We start from the raw sequence: 10,141 nt of genomic DNA, 5'->3' as shown, positions 1-10,141 counted from the left end.
AGAACATGCGTTATCCTCTAAAATATTGGTCGAAACCAGGTTTAATCGACTGTTTCAGTGTGGTACCACATTACTATGTGATCCAAACCAGAAAAAAACCCAGGATCTGTTCAACAAGTATGTGGAGAATGCGAAAGTATGTGTCTGATGAGGGCAAATCGCAGGCCTAACCTAGACATAACATGCGTTATCCTCTAAAATATTGATCGAAACCAGGTTAAATGGACTGTTTCAGTGTGGTACCACATTACTATGTGATCCAAACCAGAAAAAACCCAGGATCTGTACAACAAGTATGTGAAGAATGCGAAAGTATGAGCCTGATGAGGGCAAATCCCAGGCCTAACCTAGATATAACATGCGTTATCCTCAAAAATATTGATCGAAACCAGGTTTAATGGACTTTTTCAGTGTGGTACCACATCACTACGTGATCCAAGCCAGAAAAATACCCAGAATCCGTTCAACAAGTCTGTGAAGAATGCGAAAGTATGTGTCTGATGAGGGAAAATCCCAGGCCTAACATAGACCAAACATGCTTTATCCTCTAAAATATTGATCGAAACCAGGTTTAATGGACTGTTTCAGTGTGCTACCACATTACTGCGTGATCCAAACCAGAAAAAACCCGGGATCCGTTCAACAAGTATGTGAAGAATGCGAAAGTATATGTCTGATGAGGGCAAATCCCAGGCCTAACCTAGACAGAACATGCGTTATCCTCTAAAATATTGATCGAAACCAGGTTAAATGGACTGTTTCAGTGTGGTACCACATTACTACAGGATCCAAACTAGAAAAAGTCCAGAATCTGGTCATCAAGTATGAGAAATATGCGAAAGTACGAGCCGGATGACAGCAAATCCCAGACCTAACCATGACCTAACATGCGTTATTCTCTAAAATATTGATCGAAACCAGGTTTAATGGACTTTTTCAGTGTGGTACCACATCACTATGTGATCCAAGCCTGAAAAAAACCCAGGATCTGTTCAACAAGTATGTGGAGAATGCGAAAGTACGAGCCTGATCAGGGAAAATCCCAGGCCTAACCTAGACCTAACATGCGTTACCCTCAAAAGCACTGATCGGAACAAGGTTTAATCGACTGTTTCAGTGTGGTACCACAATACTACGTGATCCAAGCGAGAAGAAGCCCAGAATCTCGCCATTAAGTATGAGAAATATGCGAAAGTACGAGCCTGATCTGGGAAAATCCCAGACCTATCCCAGACCTAACTTGCGTTATCCTCTAAAATATTGATCGAAACTAGGTTTAATTTAGTGTTTCAGTGTGGTACCACATTACTACGTGATCCAATCCAGAAAAAGCACAGGTTCTAGCCATGCAGTATGAGAAATATGCGATATTATGAGCCTGATTAGGGCAAATCCTAAACCTAACCCAGATCTAACATGCGTTATCATCTAAAATATGGATCAAAACCAGGTTTAATGGACTGTTTCAGTGTGGTACCACATTACTACGTGATCCAAACCACAAAAAACCCAGGATCCGTTCAACAAGTATGTGAAGAATGCGAAAGTATGTATCTGATGAGGGCAAATCCCAGGCCTAACCTAGACCTAACATGCGTTACTCTCAAAAATACTGATCGAAACCAGGTTTAATGGACTTTTTCAGTGTGGTACCACATCACTACGTGATCCATACCAGAAAAATACCCAGGATCCGTTCAACAAGTATTTGAAGAACGCGGAAATATGACCCTGATGAGGGCAAATCCCGGGCCTAACCTAGACCTAACATGAGTTATCCTCAAAAATATTGACCGAAACCAGGTTTAATCGACTGTTTCAGTGTGCTACCACATTACTGCGTGATCCAAACCAGAAAAAACCCGGGATCCGTTCAACAAGTATGTGAAGAATGCGAAAGTATATGACTGATGAGGGCAAATCCCAGGCCTAACCTAGATATAACATGCGTTATCCTCAAAAATATTGATCGAAACCAGGTTTAATGGACTGTTTCAGTGTGCTACCACATCACTACGTGATCCAAACCAGAAAAATACCCAGGATCCGTTCAACAAGTATGTGAAGATTGCGAAAGTATGTGTCTGATGACGGAAAATCCCAGGCCTAACGTAGACCTAACATGGTTTACCCTCAATAATATTTATCAAGACCAGGTTTAATCGACTGTTTCAGTGTGGTACCACATTACTACGTGATCCAAACCAGAAAAATACCCAGGATCCGTTCAACAAGTATGTGAAGAATGCGAAAGTATGTATCTGATGAGGGCAAATCCCAGGCCTAACCTAGACCTAACATGCGTTACTCTCAGAAATACTGATCGAAACCAGGTTTAATCGACTGTTTCAGTGTGGTACCACATTACTATGTGATCCAAACCAGAAAAAAACCCAGGATCTGTACAACAAGTATGTGAAGAATACGAAAGTATGAGCCTGACGAGGGCAAATCCCGGACCTATCCCAGTCATAACTTGCGTTATCCTGGAAAATATTCATCGAAACCAGGTTTAATGGACTATTTCAGTGTGCTACCACATTACTACGTGATCCAAACCAGAAAAAACCCAGGATCCGTTCAACAAGTATGTGAAGAATGCGAAAGTATGTGTCTGATGAGGGCAAATCCTAGGCCTAACCTAGACAGAACATGCGTTATCCTCTAAAATATTGATCGAAACCAGGTTTAATGGACTGTTTCAGTGTGCTACCACATTACTACGTGATCCAAACCAGATAAAACCCAGGATCCGTTCAACAAGTATGTGAAGAATGCGAAAGTATGTATCTGATGAGGGCAAATCCCAGGCCTAACCTAGACCTAACATGCGTTACTCTCAAAAATACTGATCGAAACCAGGTTTAATCGACTGTTTCAGTGTGGTACCACATTACTATGTGATCCAAACCAGAAAAAAACCCAGGATCTGTTCAACAAGTATGTGGAGAATGCGAAAGTACGAGCCGGATGACAGCAAATCCCAGACCTAACCATGACCTAACATGCGTTATTCTCTAAAATATTGATCGAAACCAGGTTTAATCGACTGTTTCAGTGTGGTACCACATTACTACGTGATCCAATCCAGAAAAAAACCCAGGATCTGTACAACAAGTATGTGAAGAATGCGAAAGTATGAGCCTGACGAGGGCAAATCCCAGGCCTAACCTAGACCGAACATGCGTTATCATCTAAAATATTGATCGAAACCAGGTTCAATGTACTGTTTCAGTGTGGTACCACATTACTACCTGATGCAAACCAGAAAAATACCCAGGATCTGTTCAACAAGTATGTGAAGAACGCGAAAATATGACCCTGATGAGGGCAAATCCCAGACCTATACCAGACCTAACTTGCGTTGTCCTCTAAAATATTAATGGAAACCAGGTATAATTGACTGTTTCAGTATGGATCCACATTACTGCGTGATCCAAACCAGAAAAATACCCAGGATCTGTTCAACAAGTATGTGGAGAAAGCGAAAGTATGTGTCTGATGAGGGCAAATCCCAGACCTATCCCAGACCCAACATGCGTTATCCTCTAAAACATTTATCAAGACCAAGTTTAATTGAATGCTTCAGTGTGGCACCAAACTACTACGTGATCCAAACCACAAAAAACCCAGGATCCGTTCAACAAGTATGTGACGAATGCGAAAGTATGTGTCTGATGAGGGCAAATCCCAGGCCTAACCTAGACAGAACATGCGTTATCCTCTTAAATATTGGTCGAAACCAGGTTTAATGGACTGTTTCAGTGTGGTACCACATTTCTACGTGATCCAAATCAGAAAAATCCCAGGATCCGTTCAACAAGTATGTGAAGAATGCGAAAGTATGTGTCTGATGAGGGCAAATCCCAGGCCTAACCTAGACAGAACATGCGTTATCCTCTAAAATATTGGTCGAAACCAGGTTTAATGGACTGTTTCAGTGTGGTACCACATTACTACGTGATCCAAATCAGAAAAATCCCAGGATCCGTTCAACAAGTATGTGAAGAATGCGAAAGTATGTGTCTGATGAGGGCAAATCCCAGGCCTAACCTAGACAGAACATGCGTTATCCTCTAAAATATTGGTCGAAACCAGGTTTAATGGACTGTTTCAGTGTGGTACCTCATTACTACGTGATCCAATCCAGAAAAAGCCCTGGATCTAGCCATCAAGTATGAGTAATATGCGAAAGTATGAGCCAGATGAGGGCAAATCCTTGACCTAACCCAGACCTAACATGCGTTATCCTCTAAAACATTTATGAAGACCAGGTTTAATTGAATGTCAGTGTGGTACCACATTACTACGTGATCCAAACCTGAAAAAACCCAGGATCTGTTCAACAAGTATGTGGAGAATGCGAAAGTATGTGTCTGATGAGGGCAAATCCCAGGCCTAACCTAGACAGAACATGCTTTATCCTCTAAAATATTGATCGAAACCAGGTTTAATCGACTGTTTCAGTGTGGTACCACATTACTACATGATCCAATCCAGAAAAAAACCCAGGATCTGTACAACAAGTATGTGAAGAATGCGAAAGTATGAGCCTGACGAGGGCAAATCCCAGGCCTAACCTAGACCGAACATGCGTTATCATCTAAAATATTCATCGAAACCAGGTTCAATATACTGTTTCAGTGTGGCACCACATTACTACGTGATGCAAACCAGAAAAATACCCAGGATCTGTTCAACAAGTATGTGGAGAAAGCGAAAGTATGTGTCTGATGAGGGCAAATCCCAGACCTATCCCAGACCCAACATGCGTTATCCTCTAAAACATTTATCAAGACCAAGTTTAATTGAATGTTTCAGTGTGGTACCAAGCTACTACGTGATCCAAACCACAAAAAAACCAGGATCCGTTCAACAAGTATGTGACGAATGCGAAGGTATGTGTCGGATGAGGGCAAATCCCAGGCCTAACCTAGATCTAACATGCGTTATCCTCAAAAATATTGATCGATACCAGGTTTAATGGACTTTTTCAGTGTGGTACCGCATCACTACGTGATCCAAATCAGAAAAATCCCAGGATCCGTTCAACAAGTATGTGAAGAATGCGAAAGTATGTGTCTGATGAGGGCAATTCCCAGGCCTAACCTAGACAGAACATGCGTTATCCTCTAAAATATTGGTCGAAACCAGGTTTAATGGACTGTTTCAGTGTGGTACCACATTACTACGTGATCCAAACCTGAAAAAACCCAGGATCTGTTCAACAAGTATGTGGAGAATGCGAAAGTATCTGTCTGATGAGGGCAAATCCCAGGACTAACCTAGACATTACATGCGTTATCCTCTAAAATATTGATCGAAACCAGGTTAAATGGACTGTTTCAGTGTGGTACTACATTACTACGTGATCCAAACAGGAAACAACCCAGGATCTGTTCAACAAGTATGTGAAAAACGCGAAACTATGAGACTGATGACGGCAAATCCCAGACCTATCCCAGACCTAACATGCGTTATCCTCTAAAATATTGATCGAAACCAGGTTTAATTGACTGTTTCAGTGTGGTACCACATTACTACGTGATCCAATCCAGAAAAAGCCCTGGATCTAGCCATCAAGTATGAGTAACATGCGAAAGAATGAGCCTGATGAGGGCAAATCCTAGACCTAACCCAGACCTAACATGCGTTATCCTCTAAAATGTTTATCAAGACCAGGTTTAATTGAATGTTTCAGTGTGGTACCACATTACTACGTGATCCAAACCTGAAAAAACCCAGGATCAGTTCAACAAGTATGTGGAGAATGCGAAAGTATGTGTCTGATGAGGGCAAATCCCAGGACTAACCTAGACATTACATGCGTTGTCCTCTAAAATATTTATCAAGACCAGGTTTAATTGAATGTTTCAGTGCGGTTCCACATTACTATGTGATCCAAACCAGAAAAATACCCAGGATCTGTTCAACAAGTATGTGAAGAACGCGGATATATGACCCTGATGAGGGCAAATCCCGGGCCTAACCAAGACCTAACATGAGTTATCCTCAAAAATATTTATCTAGACCAGGTTTAATTGAATGTTTCAGTGTGGTTCCACATTACTACGTGATCCAAACCGGAAAAATCCCAGGATCCGTTCAACAGGTATGTGACGAATGCGAAAGTATGTGTCTGATGAGGGCAAATCCCAGGACTAACCTAGACATTACATGCGTTGTCCTCTAAAATATTGATCGAAACCAGGTTTAATGGACTGTTTCATTGTGGTACCACAATACTACGGGATCCAAACCAGAAAAAGCCCAGAATCTGGCCACCAAGTATGAGAAATATGCGAAAGTACGAGCCTGATCAGGGCAAATCCCAGACCTATCCCAGACCTAACTTGCGTTGTCCTCTAAAATATTGATCGAAACCAGGTTTAATGGACTGTTTCATTGTGGTACCACAATACTACGTGATCCAAACCAGAAAAAGCCCAGAATCTGGCCACCAAGTATGAGAAATATGCGAAAGTACGAGCCTGATCAGGGCAAATCCCAGACCTATCCCAGACCTAACTTGCGTTGTCCTCTAAAATATTGATCGAAACCAGGTTTAATGGACTGTTTCATTGTGGTACCACAATACTACGGGATCCAAACCTGAAAAAACCCAGGATCTGTTCAACAAGTATGTGGAGAATGCGAAAGTATGTGTCTGATGAGGGCAAATCCCAGGCCTAACCTAGACATAACATGCGTTGTTCTCTAAAATATTGATCGAAACCAGGTTTAATGGACTGTTTCAGTGTGGTACCACAATACTACGGAATCCAAACCAGAAAAAGCCCAGAATCTGGCCACCAAGTATGAGAAATATGCGAAAGTACGAGCCTGATCAGGGCAAATCCCAGACCGAACTTTCGTTGTCCTCTAAAATATTGATCGAAACCAGGTTTAATCGACTGTTTCAGTGTGGTACCACATTACTGTGTGATCCAAACCAGAAAAATACCCAGGATCTGTTCAACAAGTATGTGAAGAACGCGGAAATATGACCCTGATGAGGGCAAATCCCGGGCCTAACCTAGACCTAACATGAGTTATCCTCAAAAATATTTATCTAGACCAGGTTTTATTGAATGTTTCTGTATGGTTCCACATTACTACGTGATCCAAACCGGAAAAATCCCAGGATCCGTTCAACAAGTATGTGACGAATGCGAAAGTATGTGTCTGATGAGGGCAAATCCCAGGCCTAACCTAGACATAACATGCGTTGTCCTCTAAAATATTGTTCGAAACCAGGTTTAATGGACTGTTTCAGTGTGGTACCACATTACTACGTGATCCAATCCGGAAAAAGCCCTGGATCTAGCCATCAAGTATGAGTAATATGCGAAAGTATGAGCCAGATGAGGGCAAATCCTAGACCTAACCCAGACCTAACATGCGTTATCCTCTAAAATATTTATGAAGACCAGGTTTAATTGAATGTTTCAGTGTGGTACCACATTACTACGTGATCCAAACCTGAAAAAACCCAGGATCAGTTCAAGAAGTATGTGGAGAATGCGAAAGTATGTGTCTGATGAGGGCAAATCCCAGGACTAACCTAGACATTACATGCGTTGTCCTCTAAAATATTGATCGAAACCAGGTTAAATGGACTGTTTCAGTGTGGTACTACATTACTACGTGATCCAAACAGGAAAAAGCCCAGGATCTGTTCAACAAGTATGTGAAAAACGCGAAACTATGAGCCTGATGACGGCAAATCCCAGACCTATCCCAGACCTAACATGCGTTATCCTCTAAAACATTTATCAAGACCAGGTTTAATTGAGTGTTTCAGTGTGGTACCACATTACTACATGATCCAAACCACAAAAACCCAGGATCCATTCAACAAGTATGTGACGAATGCGAAAGTATGTGTCTGATGAGGGCAAATCCCAGGCCTAACCTAGACCTAAGATGCGTTACCATCAAAAATATTTATCAAGACCAGGTTCAATTGAATGTTTCAGTGCGGTTCCACATTACTACGTGATCCAAATCAGAAAAACCCAGGATCTGTTCAACATGTATGTGGAAAATGCGAAAGTATGTGTCTGATGAGGGCAAATCCCAGGCCTTACCTAGACATAACATGCGTTGTCCTCTAAAATATTGATCGAAACCAGGTTTAATGGACTGTTTCAGTGTGGTACCACAATACTACGGGATCCAAACCAGAAAAAGCCCAGAATCTGGCCACCAAGTATGAGAAATATGCGAAAGTACGAGCCTGATCAGGGCAAATCCCAGACCTATCCCAGACCTAACTTGCGTTGTCCTCTAAAATATTGATCGAAACCAGGTTTAATCGACTATTTCAGTGTGGTACCACATTACTACGTGATCCAAACCAGAAAAATACCCAGGATCTGTTCAACAAGTATGTGGAGAAAGCGAAAGTATGTGTCTGATGAGGGCAAATCCCAGACCTATGCCAGACCCAACATGCGTTATCCACTAAAACATTTATCAAGACCAGGTTTAATTGAGTGTTTCAGTGTGGTACCACATTACTACATGATCCAAACCACAAAAACCCAGGATCCATTCAACAAGTATGTGACGAATGCGAAAGTATGTGTCTGATGAGGGCAAATCCCAGGCCTAACCTAGATCTAACATGCGTTATCCTCAAAAATATTGATCGAAACCAGGTTTAATGGACTGTTTCAGTGTGCTACCACATTACTACGTGATCCAAAGCAGAAAAAACCAAGGATCCGTTCAACAAGTATGTGAAGAACGCGAAAATATGAACCTGATGAGGGCAAATCCCAGACCTAACCTAGACCTAACATGAGTTATCCTCTAAAATATTGATCAAAACCAGGTTTAATTGACTGTTTCAGTGTGGTACCACATTACTACGTGATCCAAACCTGAAAAAACCCAGGCTCTGTTCAACAAGTATGTGGAGAATGCGAAAGTATGTGTCTGATGAGGGCAAATCCCAGGCCTAACCTAGACATAACATGCGTAGTTCTCTAAAATATTGATCGAAACCAGGTTTAATGGACTCTTTCAGTGTGGTACCACAATACTACGGAATCCAAACCAGAAAAAGCCCAGAATCTGGCCACCAAGTATGAGAAATATGCGAAAGTACGAGCCTGATCAGGGCAAATCCCAGACCTAACTTTCGTTGTCCTCTAAAATATTGATCGAAACCAGGTTTAATCGACTGTTTCAGTGTGGTACCACATTACTATGTGATCCAAACCAGAAAAATACCCAGGATCTGTTCAACAAGTATGTGAAGAACGCGGAAATGTGACCCTGATGAGGGCATATCCCGGGCCTAACCTAGACCTAACATGAGTTATCCTCAAAAATATTTATCTAGACCAGGTTTAATTGAATGTTTCAGTGTGGTTCCACATTACTACGTGATCCAAACCGGAAAAATCCCAGGATCCGTTCAACAAGTATGTGACGAATGCGAAAGTATGTGTCTGACCAGGGCAAATCCCAGGCCTACCCTAGATCTAACATGCGTTATCCTCAAAAATATTGATCGATACCAGGTTTAATGGACTTTTTCAGTGTGGTACCACATCACTACGTGATCCAAATCAGAAAAATCCCAGGATCCGTTCAACAAGTATGTGAAGAATGCGAAAGTATGTGTCTGATGAGGGCAATTCCCAGGCCTAACCTAGACATAACATGCGTTGTCCTCTAAAATATTGATCGAAACCAGGTTTAATGGACTGTTTCAGTGTGGTACCACATTACTACGTGATCCAATCCGGAAAAAGCCCTGGATCTAGCCATCAAATATGAGTAATATGCTAAAGTATGAGCCAGATGAGGGCAAATCCTAGACCTAACCCAGACCTAACATGCGTTATCCTCTAAAATATTTATGAAGACCAGGTTTAATTGAATGTTTCAGTGTGGTACCACATTACTACGTGATCCAAACCTGAAAAAACCCAGGATCAGTTCAACAAGTATGTGGAGAATGCGAAAGCATGTGTCTGATGAGGGCAAATCCCAGGACTAACCTAGACATTACATGCGTTGTCCTCTAAAATATTGATCGAAACCAGGTTAAATGGACTGTTTCAGTGTGGTACTACATTACTACGTGATCCAAACAGGAAAAAACCCAGGATCTGTTCAACAAGTA

The sequence above is a fragment of the Colletes latitarsis genome, unplaced genomic scaffold, assembly GCF_051014445.1.
Source record: "Colletes latitarsis isolate SP2378_abdomen unplaced genomic scaffold, iyColLati1 scaffold0007, whole genome shotgun sequence".
In the NCBI taxonomy this organism is placed as follows: domain Eukaryota; kingdom Metazoa; phylum Arthropoda; class Insecta; order Hymenoptera; family Colletidae; genus Colletes; species Colletes latitarsis.
This window is presented reverse-complemented; position numbering follows the sequence as displayed.